This window comes from Podarcis raffonei, chromosome 6 (assembly GCF_027172205.1).
Source record: "Podarcis raffonei isolate rPodRaf1 chromosome 6, rPodRaf1.pri, whole genome shotgun sequence".
NCBI lineage: Eukaryota > Metazoa > Chordata > Lepidosauria > Squamata > Lacertidae > Podarcis > Podarcis raffonei.
Genome location: NC_070607.1, coordinates 86340651 through 86352289, shown reverse-complemented (window position 1 = coordinate 86352289; position 11639 = coordinate 86340651).

Here is an 11639-nt window from a genome sequence, read left to right as displayed (position 1 = left end):
CAAAGAGCTCGCGGTCGTAATGGTTCGCAAGCGAAACTTCCGGTTCCCGGTTTTTCGTCAGGTAGCCGGTTAAAGCGACGCGTGGGGCGAGAAGTCGGCGTGGGGGTTGTGGATGGCGCAGCCGGCAGAGTGTTGAGACTCTTTAATGCCAGGGTCGTCAGTTCGAGACCCGTGAACTCCGGGTATAGGGCGGTGAATAAAATAAAATAATAATATTCCTGTATTGCAGTGGGTTGGACTATAGATGAGTGGAGTAATAAGTAGACAAGTTCCTTTGCTGAGAGGGATTGCTATGGTCGGAAGCTGGCTGAAGTCCAGCGGTGGACCTCATGGAAGCTGGGCAGGTGTTGGTTGGTGGGTGGAAGCTGTGCAATGCCTGCAGCAAGGTGGTGCCTGTGGACATACAAGCTGGTTCCAGTTCATCTTCAGAAAAGCCGGTCAATAGCAACTGGTGGATATTTGTTGACTGAATCTGGGGACATGAATGTGAATGAATGGGGGAGCAAATGTGGCCCCACTGGTGTTCTTCATTGGTGTTTTTGTTTCCCCCCGTTTCAAATCCTTTATTATTTTATTCACATAATATACATTCTTTACAACAAACAACTCCAAAATAAACAGACAACTCCAAAATAAAATCATATGTAACAAAACCATAAATCTCATGTTTTGATTTACAGTGATCTCCTCTCCAATACCTTTACTTGATATTTCTGCTTTCTGCTTTCCTTATAGAATCTTTATGAAAATTTAAATCTCTTAAATCCTATACCAATCTTTAACAATTTCAATTAATCCCTTCACCTCCCTCCCCCACAGCCCAGTACTTTCCTCCACCCAGTGTTCTTCATGGATGTTGACTGCCACGTGTTTGTGAACGAGAGGTTTCGAATGTGGCCAAGGAGAAATGGTGATTGCATGTGCTTGCACGTGACGTGTAAAAGGTGAAAAGGGGTTGTGCACAGGCGTGATGAAACCCACGGAAGTTGGCAAGCTGAGTTTAATGGAAGACGGGCGGGATATAAATAAGAAAATCGTTAAATTATTATAAGTCACCAGGCTGAAGTCTGTGGTGATGCTGCTGGAGAGCCTTTCGCATTCATTGTCTGTCTCTTGGTCTGAAGCCAGGGGAGATTTTGTCAAGACCATCCCACGGAAAGCGATGGTGAGAACTGCAGGGCTGAAGCAGGGCTGCTTGTGTTTCTAAATACATCTACCAGTAATGACCATTCTGTCTTCAAAGGCAGGTACAGTGGACACTCGGGTTGCGAATGTGATCCATGCGGGATGCACGCTCGCAACCCGCAGCGTTCACAACCCGCGTCTGCGCACGTGCGGGTTGCGATTCGGCCCTTCTGCACATGCGCAAAGCACGACTTAGCGTTTCTGCGCATACGCGACCGCCAAAACCCAGAAGTAACCCATTCCAGTACTTTGGGGTTTCAGCGGTCCGTAACCCAAAAAAACGCAACCTGAAGTGTCTGTAACCCAAGGTATGACTGTAATGGGATACGACACACCTGAGGTGGTATCAAGACACATGAAGGCTGGGCTGAGTGACAAATAAATAAGAAATAAAAAAATAAATCATTGCTGAGGTGCCCCCATTTCTTTCTCACATGAACACACAGCGATGCTGTTGCAGCTTAATAACAAGAGGGAACAATATCCAGTACCACAGAAAATATACAAAGCGACCACACTAGACACGTACATGCATGCATCCCCTCATACACTCTCTCTCACACACACTTCGAATATACATCTCTTTGTCTTTCTCAGTCCAGGTGCATCTCACAAACCACACATACACACAGATAACAAATTCAAAACTTTCTCAAAAGTCCACATCTCCCTCTTTCACATATATGGGCATCTGCAGGAATTTTTCGGGCACGGGGTGGGGGGGGGAGAGGGGCATGGAGAGAGTGGAGCTGGCTAATTTCTCAAAAAAAAATTTTTTTGAGAGGAATGGTATACAGTATATGTATGTTTCACTTCACAAGATTCCAGAAATGCTAGAAACTTTTTTGTTTTCAAATGAAAGCTGGGAATTATGGCTCCTGGATATTTTTGCCTCTTTGATTAGTCCCAAACATAGTTTGTCCCCTTCATGGATCACTGCCTTGCCGTGGCGAAGGGGCTTGAAGAACTCAGAGAAGCTATGAACTACGCCGAGCAGGGCACACAAGATGAACAGGTCATAGTGGAGAGTTTTGACCAAACGTGATCCACCTGGAGGAGGAACCGGCAAGCCACTCCAGTATCCTTGCCAAGAAAACTCCATGGACAAAGACAACAGGCATATAAAAGTTATGACGCTGGAAGATGAGCCCCTCAGGTCGGAAGGCGTCCAACATGCTACTGGGGAAGAGCGGAGGGCAAGTACAAGTAGATCCAGAGCTAATGAAGTGGCTGGGCCAAAGCCGAAAGGACGCTCAGTTGCGGATATGCCTGGAAGCGAAAGGAAAGTCCAATGCTGTAAAGAAAAATATTGCATAGGAACCTGGAATGTAAGAACCATGAACCTAGGTAAGTTGGAGGTGGTCAAAAATGAGATGGCAAGAATAAATATTGACATCCTGGGCATCAGTGAACTAAAATGGACGGGAATGGGCGAATTCAGTTCGGATGACCATCACATCTACTACTGTGGGCAAGAAACCCGTAAAAGAAATGGAGTGGCCCTCATAGTCAACAAAAGAGTGGCGAAAGCTGTACTGGGATGCAATCTCAAAAATGATAGAATGATCTCGATACGAATCCAAGGCAGACCTTTTAACATCACAGTAATCCAAGTTTATGCACCAACTACTGGTGCTGAAGAAACTGAAATTGACCAATTCTATGAAGACTTACAACACCTTATAGAAGTGACACCAAAGAAGGATGTTCTTCTCATTATAGGGGATTGGAATGCTAAAGTAGGGAGGCAAGAGATAAAAGGAACAACTGGCAAGTTTGGCCTTGGAGATCAAAACGAAGCAGGGCAAAGGCTAATAGAGTTCTGTCAAGAGAACAAGCTGGTCATCACAAACACGCTTTTCCAACAACACAAGAGACGACTCTACACATGGACATCACCAGATGGGCAGTATCGAAATCAGATTGATTATATTCTCTGCAGCCAAAGATGGAGAAGCTCTATACAGTCAGCAAAAACAAGACCTGGAGCTGACTGTGGCTCAGATCATCAGCTTCTTATAGCAAAATTCAAGCTTAAACTGAAGAAAGTAGGAAAAACCACTGGGCCGGTAAGATACAATCTAAGTCAAATCCCTTATGAATACACAATGGAAGTGACGAACAGGTTTAAGGATTTAGATTTGGTGGACAGAGTGCCTGAAGAACTATGGATGGAGGCTCGTAACATTGTACAGGAGGCAGCAACGAAAACCATCCCAATGAAAAGGAAATGCAAGAAAGCAAAGTGGCTGTCCAACGAGGCCTTACAAATAGCGGAGGAGAGAAGGCAAGCAAAATGCGAGGGAGATAGTGAAAGATACAGGAAATTGAATGCAGATTTCCAAAGAATAGCAAGGAGAGACAAGAAGGCCTTCTTAAACGAGCAATGCAAACAAATAGAGGAAAACAACAGAATGGGAAGAACCAGAGATCTGTTCAAGAAAATTGGAGATATGAAAGGAACATTTCGTACAAAGATTACCATAATAAAGGACAAAAGTGGTACGGACCTAACAGAAGCAGAAGACATCAAGAAGAGGTGGCAAGAATACACAGAGGAATTATACCAGAAAGATATGGATGTCTCGTACACCCCAGGTAGTGTGGTTGCTGACCTTGAGCCAGACATCCTGGAAAGTGAAGTCAAATGGGCCTTAGAAAGCACTGCAAATAACAAGGCCAGTGGAAGTGATGGTATTCCAGCTGAACTATTTAAAATTTTAAAAGATGATGCTGTTAAGGTGCTACACTCAATATGCCAGCAAATTTGGAAAACTCAGCAGTGGCCAGAAGATTGGAGAAGATCAGTCTACATCCCAATCCCAAAGAAGGGCAGTGCCAAAGAATGCTCCAACTACCGCACAATTTCACTCATTTCACACGCTAGCAAGGTTATGCTTAAAATTCTACAAGGAAGGCTCAAACAGTATGTGGATCGAGAACTCCCAGAAGTGCAAGCTGGATTTAGAAGAGGCAGAGGAACCAGAGACCAAATTGCAAACATGCGCTGGATTATGGAGAAAGCTAGAGAGTTCCAGAAAGACATCTACTTCTGCTTCATTGACTATGCAAAAGCCTTTGACTGTGTCAACCACAGCAAACTATGGCAAGTTCTTAAAGAAATGGGAGTGCCTGATCACCTCATCTGTCTCCTGAGAAATCTCTATGTGGGACAAGAAGCTACAGTTAGAACTGGATATGGAACAACTGATTGGTTCAAAATTGGGAAAGGAGTACGACAAGGCTGTATTTTATCTCCCTGCTTATTTAATTTATATGCAGAATACATCATGCGAAAGGCTGGGCTGGATGAATCCCAAGCTGGAATTAAGATTGCCGGAAGAAATATCAACAACCTCAGATATGCAGATGACACAACCTTGATGGCAGAAAGTGAGGAGGAATTAAAGAACCTTTTAATGAGGGTGAAAGAGGAGAGCGCAAAATGTGGTCTGAGGCTCAACATCAGAAAAACGAAGATCATGGCCACTGGTCCCATCACCTCCTGGCAAATAGAAGGGGAAGAAATGGAGGCAGTGAGAGATTTTACTTTCTTGGGCTCCATGATCACTGCAGATGGTGACAGCAGCCACGAAATTAAAAGACGCCTGCTTCTTGGGAGAAGGGCAATGACAGGCCTAGACAGCATCTTGAGAAGTAGAGACGTCACCTTGCCAACAAAGGTCCGTATAGTTAAAGCCATGGTTTTCCCAGTAGTGATGTATGGAAGTGAGAGCTGGACCATAAAGAAGGCTGATCGCCGAAGAATTGATGCTTTTGAATTATGGTGCTGGAGAAGACTCTTGAGAGTCCCATGGACTGCAAGAAGATCAAACGCATCCATTCTTAAGGAAATCAGCCCTGAGTGCTCACTGGAAGGACAGATCGTGAAGCTGAGGCTCCAGTACTTTGGCCACCTCATGAGAAGAGAAGACTCCCTGGAGAAGACACTGATGCTGGGAAAGATGGAGGGCACAAGGAGAAGGGGGCGACAGAGGACGAGATGGTTGGATAGTGTTTTCGAGGTTACCAGCATGAGTTTGACCAAACTGCGGGAGGTAGTGGAGGACAGAGGTGCCTGGCGTGCTCTGGTCCATGGGGTCACGAAGAGTCGGACACGACTAAACGACTAAACAACAACAACAAAACATAGTTTGTTGGTGCCCTAGGAAGGTGTTTGCAGGTGCCATGGCACCCTTGAGTGCTGGGTCGGCAATCCCTGCTGTAGTTCCTTAGGGCCAGGCAACTGTGTTGTTGTTGCTGTTTAGTGCCCTCCATCTTTCCCAACATCAGGGTCTTTTCCAGGGAGTCTTCTTTTCTTATGAGGTGGCCAAAGTATTGGAGCCTCAGCTTCAGGATCTGTCCTTCCAGTGAGCACTCAGGGCTGATTTCCTTCAGAATGGAGAGGTTTGATCTTCTTGCAGTCCACGGGACTCTCAAGAGTCTCCTCCAGCACCATAATTCAAAAGCATCAATTCTTCGGCAATCAGCCTTCTTTATGGTCCAGCTCTCCCTTCCATACATCACTAGTGGGAAAACCATAGCTTTAAGTATACGGACCTTTGTTGGCAAGGTGATGCCTCTGCTTTTTAAGATGCTGCCAGGCAACTATAGGCCAGAATAAATGCATATATACTGCTGGTTTGATAAAAAAAGAGAGAAGCTGGAACACATACGCTGATAAAAATGTTGCGGGAGCCAGCACAAAATGGCTGCCTGACCAGCAGCAAAAGAAGAGTACTGTCACAAAAAAGTCCTGTGTGTGTGTGTGTTTGTATGTATGTATGTATGTATGCCCCGTTACTTCACAAGTCTGTCTTCCTTTGGCTTGTTTGCAGCACAGACATGACTGTAGATGGTGCTATGCAATAATGAGCAGAGAACACAGGCCTCAGTATTAACAACACATATTCTGGGAGGCTATATAAAAACCAGAGAGAAGATTGTGGCTTGCGTGTTGCTTAGCATGCGTTGACTTAACCTCACCAGGCACATCAGATTGATGTGATCTGCAGCTCTGTGTGGGGCAGCTACCCTTGGGCCTGTTGGGGAAGCTCTGAGTGTGTGTGCAAAATGCTGCTGTTGGGTTGGGGGACAAGCACAGATTGTCTCCGACAAGAGCCATACAAGCAGTAGTGTCTGCCCAATTCTGTGGCGCTCCCTGTAGAGCTGAGGCTTCCTCTCTGTTGACAAAGACCTTTCTTTTTCAGCAGTTCTTTGAAGCAAGTTGTGCTTTAACTCTCTTACTTGTGGTTTTCATTTGTTTTTAAACACTGTACTATGATTTTACAGTGGTACCTCGGGTTACAGACGCTTCAGGTTACAGACTCTGCTAACCCAGAAATAGTACCTTGGGTTAAGAACTTTGCTTCAGGATGAGAACCGAAATCGTGCTCCAGCGGCGCGGCAGCAGTAGGAGGCCCCATTAGCTAAAGTGGTGCTTCAGGTTAAGAACAGTTTCAGGTTAAGAACGGACCTCCAGAACGAATTTGTTAAGTTGTGGGTGAACATATCAGACGACACAGCGATTCTTCAAACAGCTCTTGTTTATTCACAGGCCAGAACAGAAGTGAACTGAAGGGTTCAGTCAGCCTGCTTATATAGAGCTCCAGTATAACGTAACTGTAACAATTTTCTAAAACTATCCAATCACTGAACATCACTTTCAATCCCTTATTTGCATAACTATCTACAGTATCCCCATGCTGGCCCAGGGTGAGAACTTCAGTACATAACAGAATTAAGTTCTTAACCCGAGGTACCACTATATTGGTAAATGCATCTCTCTGCATAAGGGTTGCAGCAGTTTCTAACACACACAGAGCCAAAGCATTTTAGGGCTTTTTAGGCTAAAGCTAGCACCATGAATTGTACCTTGAAGGAGCAAGTCACCCATGCTAGGAGATAGGCTGCCAAGTCTCTGCCTTTGGAACAGTCACAGAGGGCAGTCCCATGTGGGGCAGATGCAGTAGTCTAGCTTTGAGGGTGCAAAGGCATGAATGCTAGCTTCCCGGCTTCAATGACACGTGGCTGGATGTAAGTGATGAATTTTAAGCAGGAAAGGTAGGACAGTTGCCTGTGAAGTTATAATGCTTGCGTCAGTGAGAAGAATAGGCTTAAACTCCTGTGCTTCCTGTGTTTGCTTCCTTTGATCCTGCTGTCTTAATTAATAACTCTGACATCCGCGTTCTCTCAGAAGATTTATCTCTCTGCATCTGAATATTTCTCCCTGCCAGCTAAATGAAACAAGTTGATTCATAAAGCAGTTAATGCACTCGAATGTGGTCTGATGTTCTTTCCAGCAATAACAGCTCTAATCGAGGAAGGATCTCTTTTCAGCCACTTGAGCAACAACTGCTTTAAAGATGTCTTTCCAAAGAAATTAATAGCCATTGCGCATTTAAAAGTAAAAATAACCAGTGAAATAACAAAGATATTTTTAAAGTTCAGAAACACTGCATAATGTATATTTTCTTCTTGGAACTTTAGTGGAAAGAAATAGCCTGACTCTGCTTTATATTAAATATAATTTCATCATTAATCATCTTCAGGGGAGAGTGATGGAAAAAATGGGCCGCTGATTGGTGGCACTTCCCCCTGTGAGCAGCAGGGGGCAGGCAAAAGTAGCTCTCCAACTTGTTCGGTCTGCAAGCTTTTTATAGTAAACCTAACAGATTTGTTTGTCTGGTGCATCACCAATATTCCCATTCCTGCCTAACGTGATGAATTGATTTTCAACAGGGTTTAACTTGCGTAGCAGAAACTAAAATCCGAAACATATTTATACAGACTTGAGTTAGCTATACAAGAGGGGAAAGTAAGAAACAGTGTGACCTCCTTATGCATTCCTGCTCAAAAGAAAGCTCCATTGAATTAGATGGAGCTTTCCCTCCAGATAAGTGCATAGAGCAGCCGTGGGGAACCTGTGGCTTTCCAGATGTCCTTGGATCATAACTCCCACCTTTCCTGACCGCAGGCCATGCTGGCTGGGGCTGAGGGGAGCTGGAAGGCCGCACGACCCCCGCTGCTGGTGTATATAGGATCCCAGCCAAAATGAGGTAAACTTGAGTAAAATATGGCGGACAGCAGAATGAATGGCTGCAATAAAAATATTATTAATGGCAGGGTTTAGTCAAGATTCTGTCACAGCTTCAGAAATTCGGGGTGAGGTAGCCAGGGTGAGAAAATCAAGGCCACGTTCGCACATTCCTTTAAAGCACTATGATACTGCTTTAAACAGTCATGGCTTCCCCAATGAAGAATCCTGGGACCTGTAGTTCGTTCGGGGCACTGAGAGTTCCTTCTCCTTTCTCCTCCCATCGCTACAATTCTCAAACTGGATTAACCATCAATCCTTCATGGGAAACTCATGGAAGTGTATCTCTGTGAGGGCTCAAGGTTCCCAATCCCTACCTAGCCCGTTCACTCAGATTGTCCCCATGTAAATCAACCCAGACTCGGCATCCATCATCAGATGCCCTTCTTTGTGTACCTCCTCCGTGTGAGATCTGGACAGTGGCAACATGAGTGTTATGTACTGAAGTTCTCACCTTGGGCCAGCAGGGGGATACTGTAGATAGTTATGCAAATAAAGGGATCGAAAGTGACATTCAGTGATTGGATAGTTTTAGAAAATTGTTACAGTTACGTTGTACTGGAGCTCTATATAAGCAGGCTGACTGAACCCTTCAGTTCAGTTCTGGCCTGTGAATAAACAAGAGCTGTTTGAAGAATCGCTGTGTCGTCTGATATGTTCACCCACAACTTAACAATGAGAGCAGGCCTTTTCTGCAGTGGCTCCCCATTTGTAGAGTGCTCTCCCCAGGGAGCCTTGCCTGGCACCTTCATTGTATATTTTTAGGCGCCAGGTGAAAACGTTCCTCTTCAACCAGGCCTTTGACTGATTCTACAGCCTTTTAAATGTGTGTTTTTTGGGGGGAGGGGGTATTGTTTGTTATTTTAACTATCTATTTGTGCTTTTACCTTGTATTTTTATATTATGAACCACCCTGAGATTTTGTGATGAAGGTGCACTATATAAATACAATAAAATAAATAAACATACGAACAGGACTCCTGTGTTTGCAGAACGCTGGGCCGGTTCGGTCTGTGCGTTAGACAGCCTCGTGTGTCTCTCAACATTCCCCTCTCCAGCTGCGTCTCTCCTGCCAAGATGCAGCTTTGCGTAATTGCATATCTGACTTGTCTGAGAGGAGCCTAGTAGCTAGAAAGATCAGGGATTAATTAGTTACATGATGTCACTGCGCATTAAAGGGAACCAGAGCACGTTGGGAGGGGATGCTTTAAAAAAGTGCTTGTTATGACTGATTGAAGTCAGGTGCCAAGAGGCTGCTCTGGCTGAAGAAAGCAGAATGCCAAAACTCCCTCTGTCTGCAGGAGATTCCTGCTTTGAATGCAGCCGCTCTGAACTTAAAAAGCAAACCACATTTCCAGAAATGAAACAGGAGGGTGCAGGATGCAAGAGTGAGGTTTAAAGATACTGTGGCCGCCTCATTAGGTTTTTCTGCTCTCTTCTGCACCACCTGTTTACTGAGCACTCTTCCTGAGTCGTTTGCAGGGAGATTAGACGGTGTTGGATATTTAACAAGCATCCATACAGATTGTTTGCAGGGAGGTTAGACGATGTTGCTCCAAAGCAAGAGTTATCTCACATTTTCCTGTCGCTTTCCTTCTTGAGAAAAGCCTGGTCTTTGAGGGTTTGTTGTGCAAGACTTCTCAAATCAACTATTATTGCTTAACCTGAATTTGGTGGTATGCAATTTGGATCCCACCCCGAAATAGCGACAATCGGAAAGCCTAGTTTCCCTTGGATGGGCACTTGCATATCGCCAAAAGAAAGAAGAAATGCATTACCGAAAAGAGGGGGCAGGATTTGCATATCATTTCCCTTTTCTGATTTAGAAATAATTGTCGTAATTTAAGTAGAATCACAGTGCATTTCGCCATAGTAGGGAAGAGTGTGTCCAGGTGACCTTTGGGTACCTAATTGCTCGGTCTGTTGTCCAGCTGCAGGTATAACCATTGATGGGCAACTTTGAGGCCCCTCCTGCTCTCCTTTCGTAGGGTTCTTTGTTTTAAATTTGGACTTAAGAGTGGGCAACCCTTCCAAAAGAGGCCTGTCCTCCGTAATGTAGGGCAGATGGTCACCCTCTAGAATGTATGACTTGTGGGAGCCATCACATATCAGGAGAAATGCGTGGGACAAGCTTTCAAGTGGTCCGTCCCCCGTACCCCCCCATTTTCTCCCATCTCCTTGATTCTCAACTAAAGCAGCTGTAAGTTTTGCTTTGTTTCCACGTTTGGATGTGTGCTAATTTGGGCTGGCAGAATTTCAGGCAGAAGTAAACAAGCCACCCCAACCTCTCCCTGTGGGCCAAGGGTTTCATATCCATATTCTAATATTATCTTGCCATTAATGATTTGGCTGCGAGTTGGATGTAGGGCAGGGGGTGGTTGACTTTGGCCAACCTAAATGGTCACTGCCGATTGCACTATATTGTGTCATCTGACTTACGAGGTGAGAGGTGACAGAGTGACATTAAGTGAAGGATTTGTCTGCCAATATGGCGACACTCGTTTCTAGGCCAGGGTGGAAAATATGATCTTTTCCTGTCCACAGGTTAAGTGGCAATGATTTGTGTGTCTCTGAGTAATGGGGGGGAAAGAACGGCATGATAAATACTTCTGTGGTTCAAGAATTCAGGCTTCTCCCTCTTGACCATCAACTGAAAGCATCATTGCTCGTTTGAGAAAAAAACCTCAAGAAGCTACAGGATCGATATGGATTGTGGTTAACATTGTGTGTATGTGGAGTCAAACTTTTAAAGCAATTTCATACCACTTTAAACAGCCAGGGCACCTCCCAAAGAATCTTGGGAATTGTAGTTTGCCAAAGTTGTCAAGAGTTGTTAGGAGCACTCTTGGAGGGCTGTAATTCTCAAGAGTTCTCTTTGAAGAGGGACTGATGGATAAACCACTCTAGAAATTGTAGTGCTGTGAGAGGAATATTGGTCTAACAACTCCCAGCACCTTTACAAAGATCAGTTCCCAGGATTCTCCAGGGGAAGCCATGAAGAGATTAAACAAACTGAGGATTGGTTTATAGTTCTATGAACAGCAGGGCTGGCTGAAGGCACTTTGCTAGCTGAAGTGAAGGTCAAGATGGTGCTCTTCCCCTTACCATTACAGTGGTACCTCGGGTTACATATGCTTCAGGTTACATACGCTTCAGGTTACAGACTCCGCTAACCCAGAAATAGTGCTTCAGATTAAGAACTTTGCTTCAGGATGAGAACAGAAATTGTGCTCTGGCGGCGCGGTGGCAGCAGGAGGCCCCATTAGCTAAAGTGGTGCTTCAGGTTAAGAACAGCTTCAGGTTAAGTACGGACCTCCGGAACGAATTAAGTACTTAACCCGAGGTACCACTGTACTGT